Here is a 19740-nt window from a genome sequence, read left to right as displayed (position 1 = left end):
CCTCCCCCTTATAAAAACAAACTGTTTTTCAGGCTGATTCCTGTTTCCCTTCACCAAGTCTTGACTTTCTACTGGGTGCCATAAACCACTGAAATGGTTCTCATGTACTGCAGTGCATGAAGGATGGGTTCCACCATGCTACTGCTCAAAGAACAATGCATCACCTGTCTTAGCTGAGATAAACTAGATTATAACTTAGATATCTGTCTCCTCAGCATGTATCTCTAGTGCTGCTGACAGCACTGCTTCACACATAGGAGATAATGTCTACTCATCTTTAGCAACACTCTCTTGTCCTTGACCTTTTGGAATCATATATCACACCGTCTGCATGCCAAAACTTCAGGCAAATGGGGTGAGTCTTGTGCTTCCAAGACCTTCCATCCACAGAAGTGGTGGGTACAGGAGAAGCTGATGGGCACCTCAACCACAACAGAGTAAGGTACTAAACCACATATACTGTCAAAGCATCAATCAGCCCATGCATGAAGTGGACGCTCACCTTATTTTATCAAGGCAGATGCTATTTGCTGAATGCTTCAACAGCCCTAAGGAGCTGACAGTCAAGCATGGTGACTTAGAGGAGAAAGCCAAAGAGAGCGGGGTGACGGCCAAAAGGGTGTATAGCTGCCATACTCTGCAGGAGAATATCAGAGTAGCCTAACTTCATGCTATAAACATTACCAAGTTCCTGTTTAATCGCTACATGTTTTTGGGCCTTCATGTTCTGGATGGACTACCCAAAAGCTAATGCATATGAATAATAATTGCCACAATATTAATGAACTTATGATTAACCCTGGTGGACAGCCTGAAGAGAACCATATTAGATTAATCTGTTACTGTGTTTGGTATAATAACCCTTAACTTAAAAAAAAGCAGGTAGCCATCCATCTAGGCTGTCTGGGAACAGCAAAACTGCTCGCACCTCCCTGTCAAAGCCCTAGAAAGCCATGCTGGCTGTTGCTAGTGTCAAGGGAAGTACTGAGGTCTGTGGGGTGGCAGCTTCTGCTGAGATGCAAAGGTGACCCATTCCAGAAACAGAAGTTGCATCCCCTGATTGCCTCTACCTTTCTGGCAGGAGCAGCAAATATTAATTAATCAATTAAGCATGATTTTCCACAACTCTGTCATTAACTATTTACAGTAATTCTTACATTTTATTTCCCTTTCCTGTAGCAGTCTGGGCCCAGCCTCTTAAGTGTGTTGGCAGCATAATTTAATGTTGTCTCCACTACTGAGAAGCTTTTAACTGGTTCCATCCCTTGTGCAGAACTGCATCTTCCACAATCTAATTGATATAAGTTAGAAGTTTATCCTCTGTGGAGCAAAATATGAAGTCAGAGGGAGATTGTGTGACTTGCCCTAGCTGGTACAATCAGTAGGACCATAAATAGCCCAGATTCCCTTTCTTCTGGCCTTCTTTACTGTGAAGACTGAAAACAACTCAGCAACGTCTTTTGTTTTGTCTGTAGCTCAACTCCACAAAATCGAATTACTCCAAAACAATTTTTTTTTTTAAATAAATTTTGTCACCAATCATTTAACATTATAGAGCTGATCTCTGATACAGCCTAACTAGTCTATCCTAATAACATCCAGCTTTGGCTCCTTCTAGGAAACACTGGTGATCATGGGACCTGCAGTGCTTCTCCTGGCTCTAATGGATTTCTCATACTTAAAGATTTACAAAACTACTGCAGATGTTACTCTTGTTTTTCATGTGCCTTTTAGAGCCTATTCCCAATATCCTGCTGCATAAACTTCTTTTTCTAAAATTGCCTAAGACCATTCGCAATGTCCCTGTTACCCCGGAGTGGTCACTGTTATCAGCTATTAAAGGAGTTCCTTCCCACATTCTCCAAATCCACCTTCTTCCTACATGTTTTCACCATGCAGTATTCCCAGCTGGTTCTCATACACGGAAAACCCATTTGTAGTAATTAGATATAATCACTTACACCTGCTCAGCAATGCACTGCATTTTTATCTGCCATAAATGACATTTTCTCCAAAGACTGCATTTTAAATGAAAAAGGAATCTCAGATGTTTTCCTCTCCTTGCCCTCTTCACATTCCCTCCCAGTTCCACTTACTGTTTGTGGCCTTTTAACAGTCACCCAGTAGTTATTTTTTGGTATTAAATCCAGGAGAGCACTGAGCTGACAGGTCACCAGCTTTTGTGTGAGCACAAGTACGTTAAACTGAGTTTAATGGTGAGTATGGGTGGCACCCACAATGGCAGTAGGCATGGCACAATTTCAACCTTGTAACTGCACACTATGCATAGCTGTATTATTTAGCACTAACAGCAAGTAGAACGATTTGTGCCCAGACTGGGCAAACAGGATTACTCTCCTGCATGAATAGCGTATACTTCCTCAGCGCTAGATTTTTTTTCTTGAGTGTCAGAGCACTAGAAGTTGAAGGATGTTTAAGCAAGCAGTAAAATACCTGAAGTTGCAGGTAGCAAAAAATTAAAAATCAAATAATAATAAACTGAGTTTCCCAGATAAGCCAGATAGAATTAGACCATATAGAGCCCATTAAGTGTTTACATAAATTTAATAACCACTAAATCTTTCACTGCGAGTCATCAGTTTCCATTAAATCCAGTGGCAGCTTCCAGAAGAATGATGCTCATATGGAACCTTTTAAAATAGTCACTGAACTTCTTGTAAACTTTAATTCATTTTTCCCCACAACAACCACTACTAAGTTAGGAAGTACTTTTATCCCCATTTACTAGATGAGGAACGTCACAGAGCAATTCCTTCATTTGCCTAAGATCATATAAGTATCAGGATGCCCAGACAGAAACTAAACTTGGTTTCTCATATCCCAGTCTCCTAACATAATCCTAACTGGATTAGGCAGTGGTTGATATGAACATGTTTTCAGCCTTTTTAAACAAGCAAGACTATCTCTGCAGTATGTCTCCATTGGACTGTATACAATGAAACCTCTGTACCAACAGTCTACATCTCCTTCTCTTTTCTTTTCCCTGTAATCTGTTACAGCTCTTCCTGAGCCAGGAGAACAGGCATGGAAAAACTGTACATGTTCAGGCCTAGGCAGAAATTGAATGTATTTCTGTCCCCAACTTTGCATTTCCCACTGTCTCTGCATCATAACTGACTGCTTCTGGCGTCAGATATGGCATGACTTTGTGCCCAGGTTGTCAAAAACAACATAAAAAAGACTAATCCTTTAGGGATTTTTCTCCTAGCCTCTCTCCAGTCTGATAGATTTCCTATGTGCCACATCCATACAAATTCACGTTACAGCTTTGTTATCCATTTAAAAAATTTTGAACTTGTAAACCTCCTTTCTAAGGTAACAAGGAGTTTCTTTGTGCAGGGGGGGCATCAAATCCTTTACTGAGGTACAAGTATATTACATCCACAATGTATCCCATATCTATTTAAAAAACAAACAAAAAAACAAAACCAGTTCTTACTAAAAACAACAGAAAGATATCAGGTTTTTCTCATTTCAGTTTACTATTGAAAAACACATAACTGCATTTTGTCCCTATTTCCACTAATATGTGTCTCTCTCTATTTCTTCTTTCAAGGTTTGATCCATCTATTTTGTATACTATTATATACCAATCAGCACACAGTCTACTGAGTAATCTGCTCCAGGAAATGACAACCCAGAGATCTCAGCAGCAGAGCAAGTGCCAGGAGATGCCTTTTGGAGAAGATATAAGGCTATTCCAGGCTACAGCGGAAGGCCACCTTTTTGATAAAGCTGGTAATGATTTTCTTTCAAAGCCAGGCCAGCAAGACCTACAGAAAGAACAGATTTTTTCAGAGTGTTTAAAGGATCTGATTTTCTGATATTAATCATAATAAATAGGAACTTCCATAGGGCCTGTTCCATGTTCCTGGTAGAGTGTGGGAAGTTGTTATTGACTCTGGTGGGAAATAATAAGCCTTTTTTAGGCCATCTGAGAAATCTACTCATAAATACCTTTTTCTACCCTTTTTTTGGTATTACTTAAATAGGTTTGGTGTTTCCCCACAGAGGTGATAGGTGCTACAGAGACAAAGTACATGCCATAAACATTCACTACGTAAAACCAATGACAACTCTGTAATATAATCAGCAATAAGGTCCTTAATTATTGTTATTGAGCCTTGAAGCCATAATAGGTTTTCTTTTATTTTCTGCATTCCTTTCAATAGTTTCAACATTTTCCTTTGGTATTTCTTTTCTGTGTAGTATCTAACAACAAATAATTACAAAACTCTTCTTCTGGCTGTCAGAAAAATAAAATAAAATAAATTCTGAGATACTATATTCAGAAACAGAGAAATATAAGGAGCCTACAAATTCATTCTCAAATATTAAGTTCCCTTAGCACAACCCTGACTTGGAAATAGAAGTCAAATTACTGAGGGGTGTTTGTGAGTGTTGAATTTGTTTTTATTTGTGCTTGAATTTGTTTATGTTACTTTTGGGCTCTTTCACTTAATGCCTCTGGGAGCTGAACTGGCATACTGTATATTTAAAAGAAATGCAATAAAAACAATTTAGCACCTTTTCCCTGTGTCTGCATTTGTTATTTCCTTCTCATAAGAGAGAATAAATTGTTAATATATATATTTATATGCATATATACATACATATTTGTTTTGGTTTTTTTACTAACAAAGGCAGGAAGCTAGAAGCAAAAGCTTTGTCTCTAACAGGAGGAATAATTTTCTTAGGAATAGGATTCACTGAAATAAGTTCTGGATGCTACTATATTCAAAAGACAGCAACTATTGCCTATGCAATTTCTCTTTTTCCAGTACCATCACACACTCCAGTCTGCAATATTGTGAGGTTTACAGAAAGTTGAGAGTTACTGAGGGGAGAAGGAACTCACAGATTCTGTGTTAAAAATCAAACCATACCTTATCTGTACTTATTACTGATTTGTATATTTAGTAGATCTAATGTCAGTAAAAGGTCCTCTCCTTCTTTCTCATAAGGGCTGAACAATCATATGACACACTATAATGTTTCACTGTCAGGCCAGAACTTGCCTTACTTCTATAAACACAACACACGAACGTGATCAAAACTAGCTGTACAGTATACAGCAGTGGATCCTTGGCACAGACTTTTAAAATGAGCTGCACAGTGTGCAAAAGAATTAGGAAAGGTGGGTCTCCTAGTGGGTTGATCTTGTGGTTGCATTCTCTGGTATCTAGCAGTGAGGTCCAGATGAAGCTTTCTCTGTGGTTGGGACTCTCACAGCTCTCTCCTACATATATTTTCTGGTTTCTAGTAAAATGCAAAATCATATGTCAGCACTTCCTCAGCTGAGGACACTTTCTGAGCTATTAGGTTTCATAATACTTGTAGTAATTTCATCTTTGAGACTTCTATTATTCGACCTTTTGTCTCATCTCATTGTCTTTGATGAATTAATTAAAAAAAATTATTAGAGAGGATGGTCAAGTAGATGGACAATTCATTGCTAAAGAGTGGATATATAAACCCTGTTTCATTAGGCAACCAATATAAAAGTCCATTTAGGTTCACTGAAACAAAATTCATAGATTTATTCTTCTTACTACAAGACCTTAATTCACAACAACTGCTATTGTTATCTGTTGAGTACTGCAGCTAAGAGCAGTTTATCATAGGTAGGCATTACATAAAACTGATTTGGAAAAGCAAGCAGACATATAGTCCAGACGTGTGATGCACTGAACAACTCTGAATCAATATGTCATATGATAAATTACATATGAGTATTTTCACAGTTGTGTATAAACAGAGAAAGTTATAGTAGTCCTTTATATGAGATTTGAAAGGACAGAACAGTTAGTGAGAGTAGAGAAAGAAAGGGAAAATATTACAGCAGAAAGAGAATAACATAGGTTGGAAGGGACCTCTGGAGGTCTGTAACCCAGTCTTCTGTTCAAATCAGAAATAACTGCAAAGTTAGATACAGGTGCCCATGACCTTGTCCAGTCCAGTTTTACAACTGACCAAAGACAATACAGTGTCTCTGGGCAGTCTGATAAACTGGGCAAAACTGACAGATCCTGTGTACCTATTTCCTGATGAAGCCCAAGTCTGCTTATCTGGTATGCAGGGTCTTTATGTTGTTATTTGCTTTCCTCACTTTCATCACAATCTGAAACTCCACTCACTGTCACTGCATCTAAGGCTTCCCTGGACATCACATCCCTGACCCATTCTGCCTTATTCACAAGTAAAAGGAATAACATGTATAAAAATATTATACGACTCCTTCCTTTTGAAAGCCCCCATTTTGCAATTCATGCAGGACACTTTTCTTCCTCCTGGCAGGCTATTCCATCTCTTAAAAACACCTCTCATAGTTGAGTAGTCTTTTTAACTGACATGGGAACCATCGGGTTATTGTACTTCAATAATGGATGTTTTCTTTATCATGGAAAGAGTCAAGGATGGTGCAAACTTGTCCAAAATACTGGGGAAAGTACAGTTCAAAATATAGCTCAAAGAGGGAATATCAGTAAATAATAGACCCAGTTGCCCCTAATTGACCCATGTTCTCTCCTTCGATTGGGTAGAGGCCTGGATCAGACAGTCCAGGTGTATGGGGCAATTCACATCACTTAGAACTTTCTTTGAATTATGTACCATGCATGTTATTAGGTCTCCATGAACCAGCAAGAAGTACTTTTCATAATAATAAGTAACTTAACTGGGTACAAAATATTTAAATACCATTTCTGGCTTTTCTGTTAGCTCCTGGCATGAAGCCAGTGAATCACTGTGTCTCTGTGTCACAGTAAATAGGGATATGGGGACTTGGTGTCTCAAACTGGGACAAAAGATGTATCTTATGGCTTAGTAAAATACCCAGTGGACTGGGAAATGCTCTTGCCTGTTTATAGTGGTAATGATTTCACACGAAGCAATTAATGTTTTATGGTTTACTATCCCTAGTAAGGTCTGCAGCACCATATTGATTGTTTCTATTTCAAACAATAGAAACAGATAGCTGAGGCCAACTCATTTGAGCTCAAAGGAAACCAGCTGCTTAGCTCCACTGATCTGAACCCTTAGTACTGACAGTCAATCTTATTCAAACTATCAGCTAAGATCACCATACCATGATAGTTAACTGTACAACCCTTTATTCAGCAATTGTGTATTTTAAAGCTTTTGTACTCCCAGAATTAACAGATATCTTTTAAATTATATGAACTTCAGGTCACAAGATTGGTCTGGAAGACAGAGGAATTATATTTATACAGCAAAGCCGGAGGCTGAAGAAACCAAACCAGCCTGTATAAAAGCATGTGAATTTGCCAGAGGTGATCTTATACATCTGGGTATTCTAGAGTGTGCATTTCTTCTTCAAGAAGAATCTTATGGGATTTGTTAAATTACTGAGAGCTATTTCATTGTATTTTCTGAGGAAGGAGGAGTCTGGTCCTCCATAGCTGAGAAAAAAAATGAATGGGGAACAGAGAAGCTGTGAAGGGACTATAATGAAACATGCAGTGGCCTAGCTTTGCTGGTTAATTTATTTTGTGATGAAAACTTCCTTAATATACTAAGTTGTTTAGAACATGCAGTGTCCAGCTGGGTTAGGAGAGCAGCACACCAAAACTCTTAAGAGCATGTAGTCATCCTGCCTACTGTGTGTTGCTGAATGTACTTTTTTTGTACCTGGTTATGTCATTCTGGCACTCCATTCCCAGCACAGTGTTTTAGTTCACCCAACTGGTGATATTGTTATGTTTATCTCATGAGAATAACGTCCAAAAAAACAGTTAAATACCTTTGGTGTTACCTCCCTCCACATGATGTGAGACACTGAGAAAGTAAGTGGTAGGAAAGAAGTTATAAACCAGTTTGTTTTTCTGCCTCATTTCTTATGATCTCAAAAGTCTACATGCAATCAAGTATGTAATAATGTATAACTTGCCATATATGAACCTAAAAATCTTCCAGAAATTATACATAAATAAATAAAATAAACCAGTGCGGTGAAGGTGTGGTGTGAGAAGTGATGAGAACGTGAAGAAAGAAACGGAAATCACTTAGGGTCTCCTCAGGGCTACTTCCATAAAAAAATGAAAATGTGACCTTTGCTGGAAGATACAATAAAGGCTTGAGAAATCAGAGTGGAAAATCAAGCACCTCTGAGCAAGAACTGTGGGAGCCAGGGTCAGGTGCTGAGCTTACACCAGTCTGCTTCTAGAGGAATTGTAACTCCTCTTTTATCACCTCTTAGTCACATACTAAAACTGAAGACACTCTCCCTTTGTTTGGGGCAACACAGAGGAATTATTATCTGCATGTTCTTGTGAAAAAATAAAGCCATTTGAAGTGCAGGGTATATCACATTTCATTGTGTCTTAAAAAATCTTCCAAATGAAGATATTGCTTAATAGACTGAATGATGGGTACAGGGGTGGCAAAGCAGCTAACAGTGTGGTAATCTGGCATATCACCTCTAACAAATTCAAGACAATATCTAGACGACATTTCTGTGTGATGGATTCCTAAGAATTGGTTTCAATCCTCTACCTAGTAAAACATTCCAGATGTTCTAGCATCTCTGCTTTTTAAAATAGTAAAATTGTGAAGACAGTGTAGGAAGTGATTTCAGAGATGAATGAGAAATCTTGTGGGCAGATAGTCAATGGGAACAATCTATTTAATTTGTGAAACGTATGATGGAGAGGTACCTTGTTTACAACAAGTGAACAATTTTGTGAGAAGAAAATACCCAATAATAAAAAGTTCTGGTGGAGAACAACTGATAGCTGAAAACACACTCAGTGAGAGAATCAAGGTCTAAATGTCTTTTCCCACCACTGATGGTGGTAAAATACTGGCATAACTATAAAAGAACCAGGAGGTTTTTCATTTCTAGATGACTTCAGTAGTGTGGTTGCTGCTTTCAAAGACTGGCTTTGACAGCCTCTCACAAATTCTGGTAGCATGGGTGAAACGTGTTAAGACTGCTGTGGTCATACTAGATGAGCTAATGGTCCTTCCTGGCTTCAGAGTCTATCAACCTATTAATTAGCAGCTAATTAGCAGCTGGTAGCAATAATAGGCTATTATCTTGTAGCAAATCAGCCGCTACAAGAACAAGTAATACATTGGCACATGATATGACTGAGTAGTACTCATTTTTAACAACCTTACTTTTGCTATTTATAATTAAGTGACATAGTTATCTGAGATGTACAGATGAATAAATAGATTTAGCCACATAGTAGAGTTAGCCTAACCTTAGAGGATCTCCCTTGCTACTGTTTTGTCCTCAAGTTATAACACAGATGTGAAGGAAAAAAGCCACACATAGTCTTTCCATTAGAAAGTATTTGAGTTCTTTTTTGAATGAGAAATGCAAAGTCGGACTTTAAAATTAATAATATCCAGAAGAGGATATAGATCATGCAAAATCTACATTTGAGCAAACATTTTAATGTTGCCATGTTATTTTTTGTAACCTAAAAAACTTTTAGGTTTATTGTAACCTAAAAAACTAGGTTAAAGTTTTGAGTTTCCAAGTTTTCCTTGGAAACATTAGCAAAAACACTTTTTTCAGTTTTCTCAAAATTCTTTGGGGGAAAACACCATATTGTTCGCCCACCTCTGATAACACTTTCTGTTTGCTTTCCTTAATTAAAGTTAGCTTCTGGATAGACCCTGTCAATTGCTGTTTTGGAAGTCTAGGAACAGAGCCAGGAAAGGAAATCTTATCTTAGGTTACTCTGGAAATCTACCTCATATACTCTTTCCTTTGTCAAAATGAAGATAGAAGCTTCCCAAAAGAGTCACCCTAAAACCCCATGCTAGGTTGGGCTCTGGACAATGAAACAGATTAAAATTATCCTTGTGAGAGTAGCCTTTGTGAATGGTTACATTAACAGTCACTTTCCTCCTCTATAGAAAGCAGCACTAATACTTTCCTCACTGGCAGGAGTAACTCTTCACTCATTAACAGACTTTAAGGCAGATGTCCTCCAAAAGCATAAACTAAATCCCAGTGCTAAGGTACATTCATTAGCCTACAGGGTTTTGGGGTTTTTTTGATTCTGCATTTGTGGTCTAAATATTCCTACCACAAAAGCTGGGATTGTACACACAGTAACTCTGAATTTTGTGTGTGGACCAAGCCAGACAGATTGATGCAGCTTCTTCATCTATTCTATACCCTAACCTTTTTCTGTATGAAAGGGAAAGAAACAATGAAGAGAGATAAGAAACAAGTAATTTGTGCTGGGTCTTGGCCCTATTGCTTTCTTATAGATATTACAGATAATATACCTCTGCAATCCTGTTAGTATGGAAGGGCTGACAAAAAAAAAAAAGCACAAAAAACCCCAAAAAATCCATTACAGAGGCCACAGAGAGACTAAAAAAGGGATTAAAACACAATAGGAAAAGTCCTGAGCAAAAGGAGGGTTGCTTCAGGTCATACAAGGTCTCTGACCTAAAGCAACAGTAAAGTAGTGACAAGCTAGTAAGAACAACTCTTTGGTGGGAAGTGCTCCTGATCTCTAATATTAGTTACCTGGAAGATATGGTATACCTGGAAGTCTATTGTTTTGTCCCATGTAGTTTTAAATACCTCAGACAATACAAAAGAATCAGCAAAGAGTTATTCTTCATTGAGTGAATATTCTGCACCATTAATGTGCTTTTTCTCATAGTATTTTCTCTCTCCTCTCACTTCAAACTTGTAAGTTCAAGGAGGCTCCATTATCTCTGTGGTTAGACAAAACCAGTTTAGACATTCTGGTAATTTCTTGGCTGCTTGTACAGTTTCCTCAACTCCTTCTAGGTACATTAGACAGCAAAGAGAGTAGGTAGTTGCTTTAGTTGTGGGATCTTTCTGTCAGGTGTTTTACTGGATTTGTCCAATAGACATATCCATAATGAAGACCTTGATTTCTTCTTTGTTGTCTGTAAAGAAAAAAAACACACACAATGCATAGTCTTTTGTTAATCCACATTCTGCTCAGATGTGGGAGAGTAAGATTCTAATTAAAGGCTCTGGGCAGTCCTGTCTGTCTCTCTATTAAGGCTCTTACCAAGCCTGATGTTTTGCATTTTATTATTAGAGAGTAAAGGTGAGGTGAGGGAGGGAAAAAAGTGGAGATAGAATGAGGTGGTTTATTTCTCTTGGGTAAGGACTGAATAAAGGAAAAGAGAGTATTTCAAAAACAAAAGGGAGGAAAGAAATGAAGAGACAGATTTAAAAGTAAATATGAAGTGACAGGAAAGAAGCAAAAATATTATTATTGCATGTCAATTTTTAGTATATGTAGATACTGTCATCAGTGTGATTTAAAGAAGATGAAAGCCAGATTTCTAACTTTGGCTAAGAAAGATTGTCTTGCCCTATTTTTAATACCAAAAGAGTTCAGTTTCAATGGTGCTGAAAAATAGTGTGAGGGGAATATAAAGAATGAAATTCTGAAAAAAAACAACACACATTACAGTCTCACAAAATTAATTGCTGCACAGCTGAAAATATTAGGCTAGAATATCCAGTAGATAGACTGGAGAGATAACAAATTTGTGAACACTATTACTCCAGGGTGAAAATGTCAGAGCCTATTGTACTAAAATAAAAATTCCATTGGTTATGGCAAATAATCACCAATTGAATCAGAAATATTCTGTCTATTATACTACTGTATAAACATCACATTCATTCCATCATTCGAATGTATAATCACTGCCCTTGTTTACATAGCTAGTGTTGGGCAGAATGTGATTTTTTTTTGCCAAAATATAAAGCACTACAGGCTTATTAAATCCTAGCTATAAACTCTTTCTTGAGGAATAAAAACAAGCTGCTTTGAAAGGCTGAAATGGCTGTTGGCTCACCCAAAGTGATTTGTAGGGAACAAGGGAACATGCACAGAATGTGGTATTGCACAGAGAGCAGCACCTGCTTCCACAGCTGAGCCAAGGTTGGGTGGATGGGAGCAGTAGATCACACCGTAGTGAGGACTAGGCAGGACCAGGCAGACTCTCCTCCTTCCTCAGAAAATTTCAGGGTAGATTCAGTGCTGAGCTTTACCCAAGCAATGGCCTTGCTACCTGTTCATGAGTCACTATTTCCCTGAAAGTCCGAACAGAAATTTCTATTTGTACAAGACTTCATTCATCCTAGCAAATGGCTATTTATTGTTACAGCAGTGGCTGGGAACTGAGGAGGCTGTTATTTCAAACCAGGCAACATAAACTTATACAATGAGAGAGAAGGTCTGTGCTATTTCTGCCTCTTCCCCGCTAGCCAAGACAGCGTACACTTTGAGTGGCATGACAGGAAATAGGCCATTTTCTGGCTTTCAATTGTATTATGATTTCACCTGGCTCTGAATCACTCCTCTTTCTGTAATGCAAAGGGTAGGAAAGGAAACAGAGACGTGCCATTCCCAAGGTCAAACTATAAATCCATGGCAGACTTTGGAATAGCAAGTAGCCTCCAGCCTGTTGGTTTGTGTTCACAAAACAAGACTGAGCAGGACATTTTTTTTTTTTTTTTCATCATGAGCTTCCTAGAATATTCTTTTTCCTAGCCATGCAGTGTTGTATATCATAGTGAAGAGACCTTCTGTGGTTACTGTCAATTTTGTTAAACATCAACAGCTATCTAAGCACACATGGATTATCATGATTGAGTAATCCCTGTCAGGAGTGTGGTGGATTCTATGTCTCTGGGATTGAGCTACAAACATGCTCTTTTCCCCCCATTTTGTGTTCTTTCTGTAGATTTTGCAATTAAAAACTTGAAATATAGAGCATGGAAAAGGAGATCATTTATCCAATTATCTTACATTCTAAAGTCTCATCATTATGTACAACATAAACAGAAACTGTTAATATAATTTAATATTCAATTGGTTTGGCTTTAAGAATATCACATATTTCCTTTGATCATAGAGAGCTATGCACTTTTCACATGAACATTTGCATTAAAATAAATCACATAGTGCTATGTGAAAGCTATATAAAATACAGATCACCGCATCAAGGGGCTTTGGCAAAGCTGTGTTTCCTTGTGATTACTACTGGAGCATGGGAGTTGAGACACCCCCATTCTCAGTCCTGGTCTGTCATTTATCTGCACTGCTTGTTCTAAGACTTGGTGCTCTTACCTCTAAGAGGGGATAATAATGCTAGTGGATCAGGAGGCTTAATGAATCTAAAAGTCCTTTGGAGCTTCTTGGATGAGAGAGACCACAGAAATTCAAAGTATTATTACAAAATCCCCCAGCACCTGCTCCACCGGGGAGATCATCTGAAAAGCCTTTTTTCCCCTCCCAATCTGCTGTAGAGTAAATGACTGAGCAAGATCCTTCAAAGGTTGGAGTCAGCAGGTGAAAGAACTAGAGAAGGCCTTTGCAGTCAGTATGAAGAAAGTAAAGTGCCCTACTATCTCAGCAGCTTTTGCAGCCTCTTCAAAGAGGAGCAGGAGTTGTCTCAGGCACAGGGCTAGGTCTCCCATCTGCCTGACTGATGCAGTGTCAGGAGAGTACCACAAAATGACGATCCAGGGCCTTCAGAAGAGGCAAATAAGAACAATGAGCCAGGACTAGAGACTGGTGGGGAAGGCAGAGGTGTTATGAAAGGGTTTATAACACCATCAGCCACAGACTCTTTTTGTCCCCTAATGGGGTATCAGAGAAACCTAAAAGGTAACCCCCTCTGCCAAAATTCACGGACATGCTGCCTTGAGCCTTTCAGTCAGACTGAGGTTACCCGGCTCATTGTTCACATTGAATTGACTGTATGGTTTTTCCTGAACAGAGCACACCAATAACATCCTGAGACAACATTTGCCTAGCAAGGCATATGCTTTTCCCTTTCTCCTCCAGAAACAGTGGAGGAAATGAGTTGCTGCTTGTATGCAGAAGACCCGTTTCTCATTGAGTGATGAAGGCAGTCAGGTCACTGCTTTAGGGAATCTCTCCATTTTAAAGCTTCAAAGCACATTTTAGGCCTAGGAGTTGGTTTATGCCCTGATCATTTACCATGCTGCAGTACGCTCTTTTTAGAGTTATTCAACAGCTTTATTAATAGATTCCTTGGGTCAGATATCACTTAAATATGTGTAAAACTTGACTAATTCACATTAAAACAATGACAATAAAGCATTTTATAGCAGATTAGCTGCAATTAGAATCCGGGCTTTTCTATTTGTTTGTTCTCTGAAGGACAATTAAAAATTTGTGATCAGAGATAAACATTTATAATGTATCAATAATGTTTTCCTGTTTTTCCCCCCCAGAAGGCTAATACTTTGAACCCCATAGGAATCTAACAATCTCCAACAGAGCGTAGTATTGCAGAGTCTAAAAGCAGACAGAACTTTACTGAAACTGCAGGGGACATTTTAAACTGACAGATGACTTGTAGTCAAATGTGCCTAGGGCCCTGGGAGTAGCATAGCCTCTTTACTGATCACTAAGGCAAAGGGACTTTCATTTTGCTCCCCTCACCTCCAGCAGCAGAGTTGTTTCTAATGATAGGCTACAGACCCAAGCTAGGGCTTTCAGAAGTCTCTTTGGCTCAGACTCACAAAGGAGTTTAGATTTCACAGTCCTAGGCTACCTTTTTGTCACTTACTGTGGATTGCTCTGGGCTGTCTGTCATATAAATAATGGCCTGATTAAACCCTCCACATGTGGACGTTGTCACATATTCAGCAAAAGGCTGTGGGTTTCTTTTGATAATCTGGAAAAGAGAAACCACACTTGTTCTGTGTGTGCAAACCCTCCTAATAGAAAACATACCTCACCCCTCTCTCTTCCACACCCAGATGATGGAAAATTATCTATGACAAGGTAACTGACTCTGTAGACAAGGGGGAACCAGTGAGTATATTTCAGCACAACTTACATCCTTGTAGCCAAACTGGGGAGATAGGGACTGGATGGATAGACTCACAGTGGGTGAAAAAGTAGCTGGACTGTTCAAACAATACAACAGTTTGAAGTCTAAATGATGCCCAGCTAAGAGTGATGTTGTTCCTCAGATGTCATGGACCAATACCATTTGACATCTTCCTTGACAACCTGCTGGGTAGGAGAGAATGCACTCTTAGCAAAGTCACATGTGATATCTCATAAGGTGGGCAAGAGGGAGCTGTTGGTAGCCTGGAGGGTAGGGCTGCTCTTGAGAGAGACCTTGGCAAGTTGGAAAATTAGGCCAATGGGAATTTCAGGAGGTTAAAAATTTTTAATAGAAAATCCTGCACCAGGAGAGAATAACTCCATGCAATAGTACAAGCAGGGCATAGATTGCACAAAGAACAGTTCTGCAGCAAAGGGCACACAGATGCTGGTGGACAACAAATTGATTATGTGTCAGCAAGGGATACTTATAACAATGAAGGCTGAATATTGGTCTGTGTTAAAGAGAGCATAAATAGAGGTCCAAGGAACTAATTATTCCTACTTGGCACTTGGTTAAGTTGGCCTCTGGAGTAGTATCTGGTTTTGGGCCACCCATGCAAGTGAGACACTGACATACCAATGCATGTCCAGGAGAAAGAGATGGATGTGTCAAACTTGCACAAGGGAAGGCTAAGAAGAGAACTAACTGTTGTTTTTGGCAAGAGTTGAAGAGTCATTCCTTTCAACAGAAGAAGCATCCAGACTTCAGAGTGCAGAGAAAGAACAAGAGACAGCAGCCATGAGCTCCAGCAATAGGAATTTGACTTATCAAGAGGGGAAAAGAAAATCTACCATGGTATAGCCCTGAACCAGAGTGCCCAAGAGGCTCTGGATTTTCCTTCCAAATGTGGATTTTTGGAACTTGGCCAAACACCCTGAGCAAGCTTCTCTAACTTTGAGCCCTGTTTTTCTAAATTTGAGCCTTGCTTTGAGCAGTTTAGAACAGAGACCTCAAAGGTCCTTTCCAACCTTTCCTTCCATTATTCAATGATTCTAAAAAAAACATTTACATCTTTCCCTCCTTTTGATCCTGTTTTTTAGCTCAACCAATTCAAAGCTTGCAAGGAAAAATACTGCTATTAACAGACAACTCTAAGAACTAATTGGATGGCCAGAACACAAGCTCCATTTCTAAATCAAAATATAATTAAGGTAGGTCACTACTCACTTGTATGATCGTTGGAGGAAGGACATGGAATGGGAAGTTACTCATGTAAGTCTTGCTCACGTGTATTTTGCTTAATCCAGCATGGAGAATTTTTTCTTATGTACAGAACATTAAAAGTTATGTGTAAATATACATGGGTTCCTGATGAAGTTTATACTTACTACTTGTCGTGGTTTGAGCACAGAGGGAAACTGAGCACCATGCAGCACCCCACTCTCTCCTTCCCCCTCAGGGATGGGGAGGAGAAAATACAACAAAAGGCTCGAGGCTCAAGATAAGGACAGAGAGGGATGATTCACCCATTATGGTCATAGGCAAAAGACAGACTCATTAGGGGAAGACAATTAACATCAATTTAATTTAACCACCACCACTTAATTTAACAATCAAACAGAGTAAGAAAGTGAGAAATACAACCACACCTTAAAAACACCTTTCCCCTACCCCTCCCTTCTTTCGAGGCTGAGCTTTGTTCCTGATTTTTCTATCTCCTCCTCCCCAGCAGCACAGGTGGGAAGGGGATGTGGGTTGCAGTCATACCTTGTCTCTGACCCTCCTTCCACCTCAGGGGGAGGACTTCTCCCACTCTTTCCCTGCTCCAGTGTGGGGTCCCTCTCACAGGAGACAGTCCTCCACAAACTTCCTCAGACATGAGTCCTTCCCACAATCTGCAGCTCTTCCCAAACTGCTCCAGAGTGGGTCTCTCCTGCAGATTGCAATCCTCCCAGTGACAAATTGTCCTAGCACAGGCTTCCCTCAGAGTCCCAGCCTTCTTTGGGCTCAACCACCTGCTCTGGTGTGGGGTCCTTCATGGGGTACGGGTGGGCATCTGCTCCACCTTAGACCCCCATGGGCTACAGGGGCACAGCCTTGCCCTCTCACCATGGGCTGCAGGGAAGTCTCTACTCCAGTGCACCTCTGCCCCTCCTCCTTTCTTCAGCTGACCTGGGTGTTCTCATAGGTGTCTCCCTCACACCTCCTTCTCCCAGGTTCCCCTTCTCAAATATGTTATCGCAGAGGCACAGCCACCAACACTAATTGGCTTGTCTTGGCCAGAGGTGGGTTCAGCTTAGAGCCAGGGGAGCTTTGAGAGGTTTCTCACAGGGGCCACCACTGTAGCTCCCTCCCCCGCTACCAAAGCCTCCTACCACACACACAAACCCAGCACACTACTTCACACAAGTTGGTATAAAATCCCCACTGGAACAAGGCAGGGCTTCTGAAATTTTAGAATAATATTGCCTTTCTCTGATTTAAGCAATATTGATTTTGAACACAGTGACTCATATTCTACTCCAAAGTAGCTTCGTTATTTCAGTATTATTGTACTAGTTTTCTCAGAAGAAAAAATAGTTTGACAACATGGGCTTACCATAAAATACAAAGTCTTACATTGTTAAAAGCAGGCATTTATTGTAAAGCAATTATCAGGTGAAGAACCTCTGTAGGCTCATCCATCCTATCCTAAAATAAATGTCTAAATTTAGAGGAACCTACTCCCATTCACTGAGAAGGGAACCTGGACAGCTAGCCCATATTTTACACTTAAGATTTAGGTAGCTATGCAGAAGTGTTTCAAAAATAAATTTCACTGTAACAGTAGTGAAGTGGTTGATAAAAAAGTAAGTAAACCTAATAACCTGTTGTTCCCAAACAAGCAATGAGAAGCTCTGTCTCTTCTATATATTCCTAAAACTAAACATGGTTGAGCTGCATTCTTCTGCATTTACCCTTAATTACACCATTGATTTGATGTTGGTTGCCAGTGAAGCTTAATAATGAACTCAAATATTTATCACCAGAATTCAGTGAAATGAGTTCACTAGCTTTGTTCCAAACCTGGTTCATAACACACAGGTTCTCCTCATTGTAATTTACATTATTTGCATTATTGGCAGTTCTCCCAACAATACTGTATTAGGCTGAGAATTGCAAGTCAAGCATATATTTGTTTTAGTATCACTTAGGCAATTATTCATTGCAAGGAAGGATTTGCTTTCTCAGTTTAGATATGACTGTGGTTTAAAGACCCTTTCAAAAAAAAAATCTATTTCAAATTGAACTGCTAAATTTACTACTAGGCAGAAGTTCAGAGCCAGAAGCTAAGCCAAAAATATATGCCCTTATATTGAGCCTGTCAAATGTATTGATGCTTGTTAACGCCATATAAATCTTAGTTAATAGGTTTTCTAATTCTTGTTTCTTTTTTTTTTTTCAATCCTCCATCATAATCTGAAGCCACCACCTGTAGTAAGGAGACAGCAAAGAAAAGTAAATCTAGGAGTTGAGAAATTACCATAAACAAAACTGTTCTTTCACTCACTTTACATGGCCTCAGCATTCAAGATGACATTTTTTCATTTGGAGTCAAAAAGCAAGTTCCCAGGTCAAGACAAGCATCTTCTAGTAAACTTCTGACAAGTCAATTCATCTTTACTACAGCAGAGGAGGGAAGTCCATTTGTTTCCCCACCTCTATAAGTTTTAGAGACCTAATTATTTCCTATGATTCAAGGTTTGAAGAACATATTCTGAGGGATGTTGGAGGACTAAGAGATTCCATACATAAGTGTCACCTTCTCCCACATTATGCCAAACTGTGGCTTCCAGCTGCTTTAGGACTTCTAGAATGACTGGTAAGAGTTGTGTCACACATGCAGGGCCTGATTTGGAAAGCTGCCTGAAACTGCACTAACAATTAAAGATTATAATTAACTAAAACAGTAATCCTAACATCAGTGTTTGTTTCCCTTTTATTTCCCCCTGAACCCTCCCTTCTGTCTTCCTTACTTAATCAGGAACTAGTTTACCTTGGTTTTCTTTTTATAATAAATCAGTGTTACTGAACAAAGCAGAGGTAACAGATGAGTATACTAATTGGAGATGTCAGGTCATTGGGGATTTCATTAATGACTGAGAAATGAACTGAGAAACATCAAACACTTCCTCTCGCCTCATCTACGTGCTCCTTATCTGTGGAAAATGAAAAGCTGGTTAAGCCCTTTAATATTTTAGCAGAGTTTAAAAGTTGGTACCAAAGGAGTCATCTCGTCAGATCAAGTAATGTGGAAACTGAGTTTATTTTGTCAAACAAAATATTAGAATAGAACTAAAAACAATCCGTGAGAGTGCTTTATTCTAAGCCTGAATTTTACTCAGCCAAAAATAACCAAAATCTCTCCAGAGAAGAACTTAGCAGATAAACTAGCTGCACAATAATATATTTTAATTCTTTATAAACCTTTCAAAAATCTCTTGGCCACTGACATAATGGAGGAATGGAGAGCGCAATACAGGGTTTCATACAACTCTGCTAAAGCAATGAACTGGGAGGCAGGACTCCTGGGTTGGTCTGTGAGCTCCACTGCTGTCCGACTGTCGGCAAAACACCATTCTGTTCCTAAACTACCACTCTTCCTTTTCTAATAATAAAACATTGATTTCCCATTCTCCTTTTTATAAAATGCTTTGATATTTGAAGAGAAAAAGCATTGCACAGGCTGTATTCTCCAAACCTTCAGTGTATAAATCAGATTCTCTACAATGTATGCTTTATTGAAAAAAAATCTGATTCACTGAAACTGATTGCTTTTGTTGAAATATATCAATTGGACAAAAGTTCCCTCAAGTCAAATGG

At 39.1% G+C, this 19740-nt stretch overlaps 1 long non-coding RNA gene across 1 annotated transcript in view; it reads left to right on the top strand.

Moving 5' to 3' along the window:
- Nucleotides 1-4553, top strand: part of LOC141925663 (uncharacterized) — a 66857-nt gene extending 62304 nt beyond the window's left edge. The window contains exon 3 of the long non-coding RNA XR_012623901.1: nt 3578-4553. This is a non-coding gene — a long non-coding RNA (uncharacterized LOC141925663). The remainder of the gene's footprint in view (nt 1-3577) is intronic.
- Nucleotides 4554-19740: the final 15187 nt, after the last annotated feature.

The sequence above is a fragment of the Strix aluco genome, chromosome 7 (genome assembly GCF_031877795.1).
Source record: "Strix aluco isolate bStrAlu1 chromosome 7, bStrAlu1.hap1, whole genome shotgun sequence".
In the NCBI taxonomy this organism is placed as follows: domain Eukaryota; kingdom Metazoa; phylum Chordata; class Aves; order Strigiformes; family Strigidae; genus Strix; species Strix aluco.
This window is presented reverse-complemented; position numbering and strand designations above follow the sequence as displayed.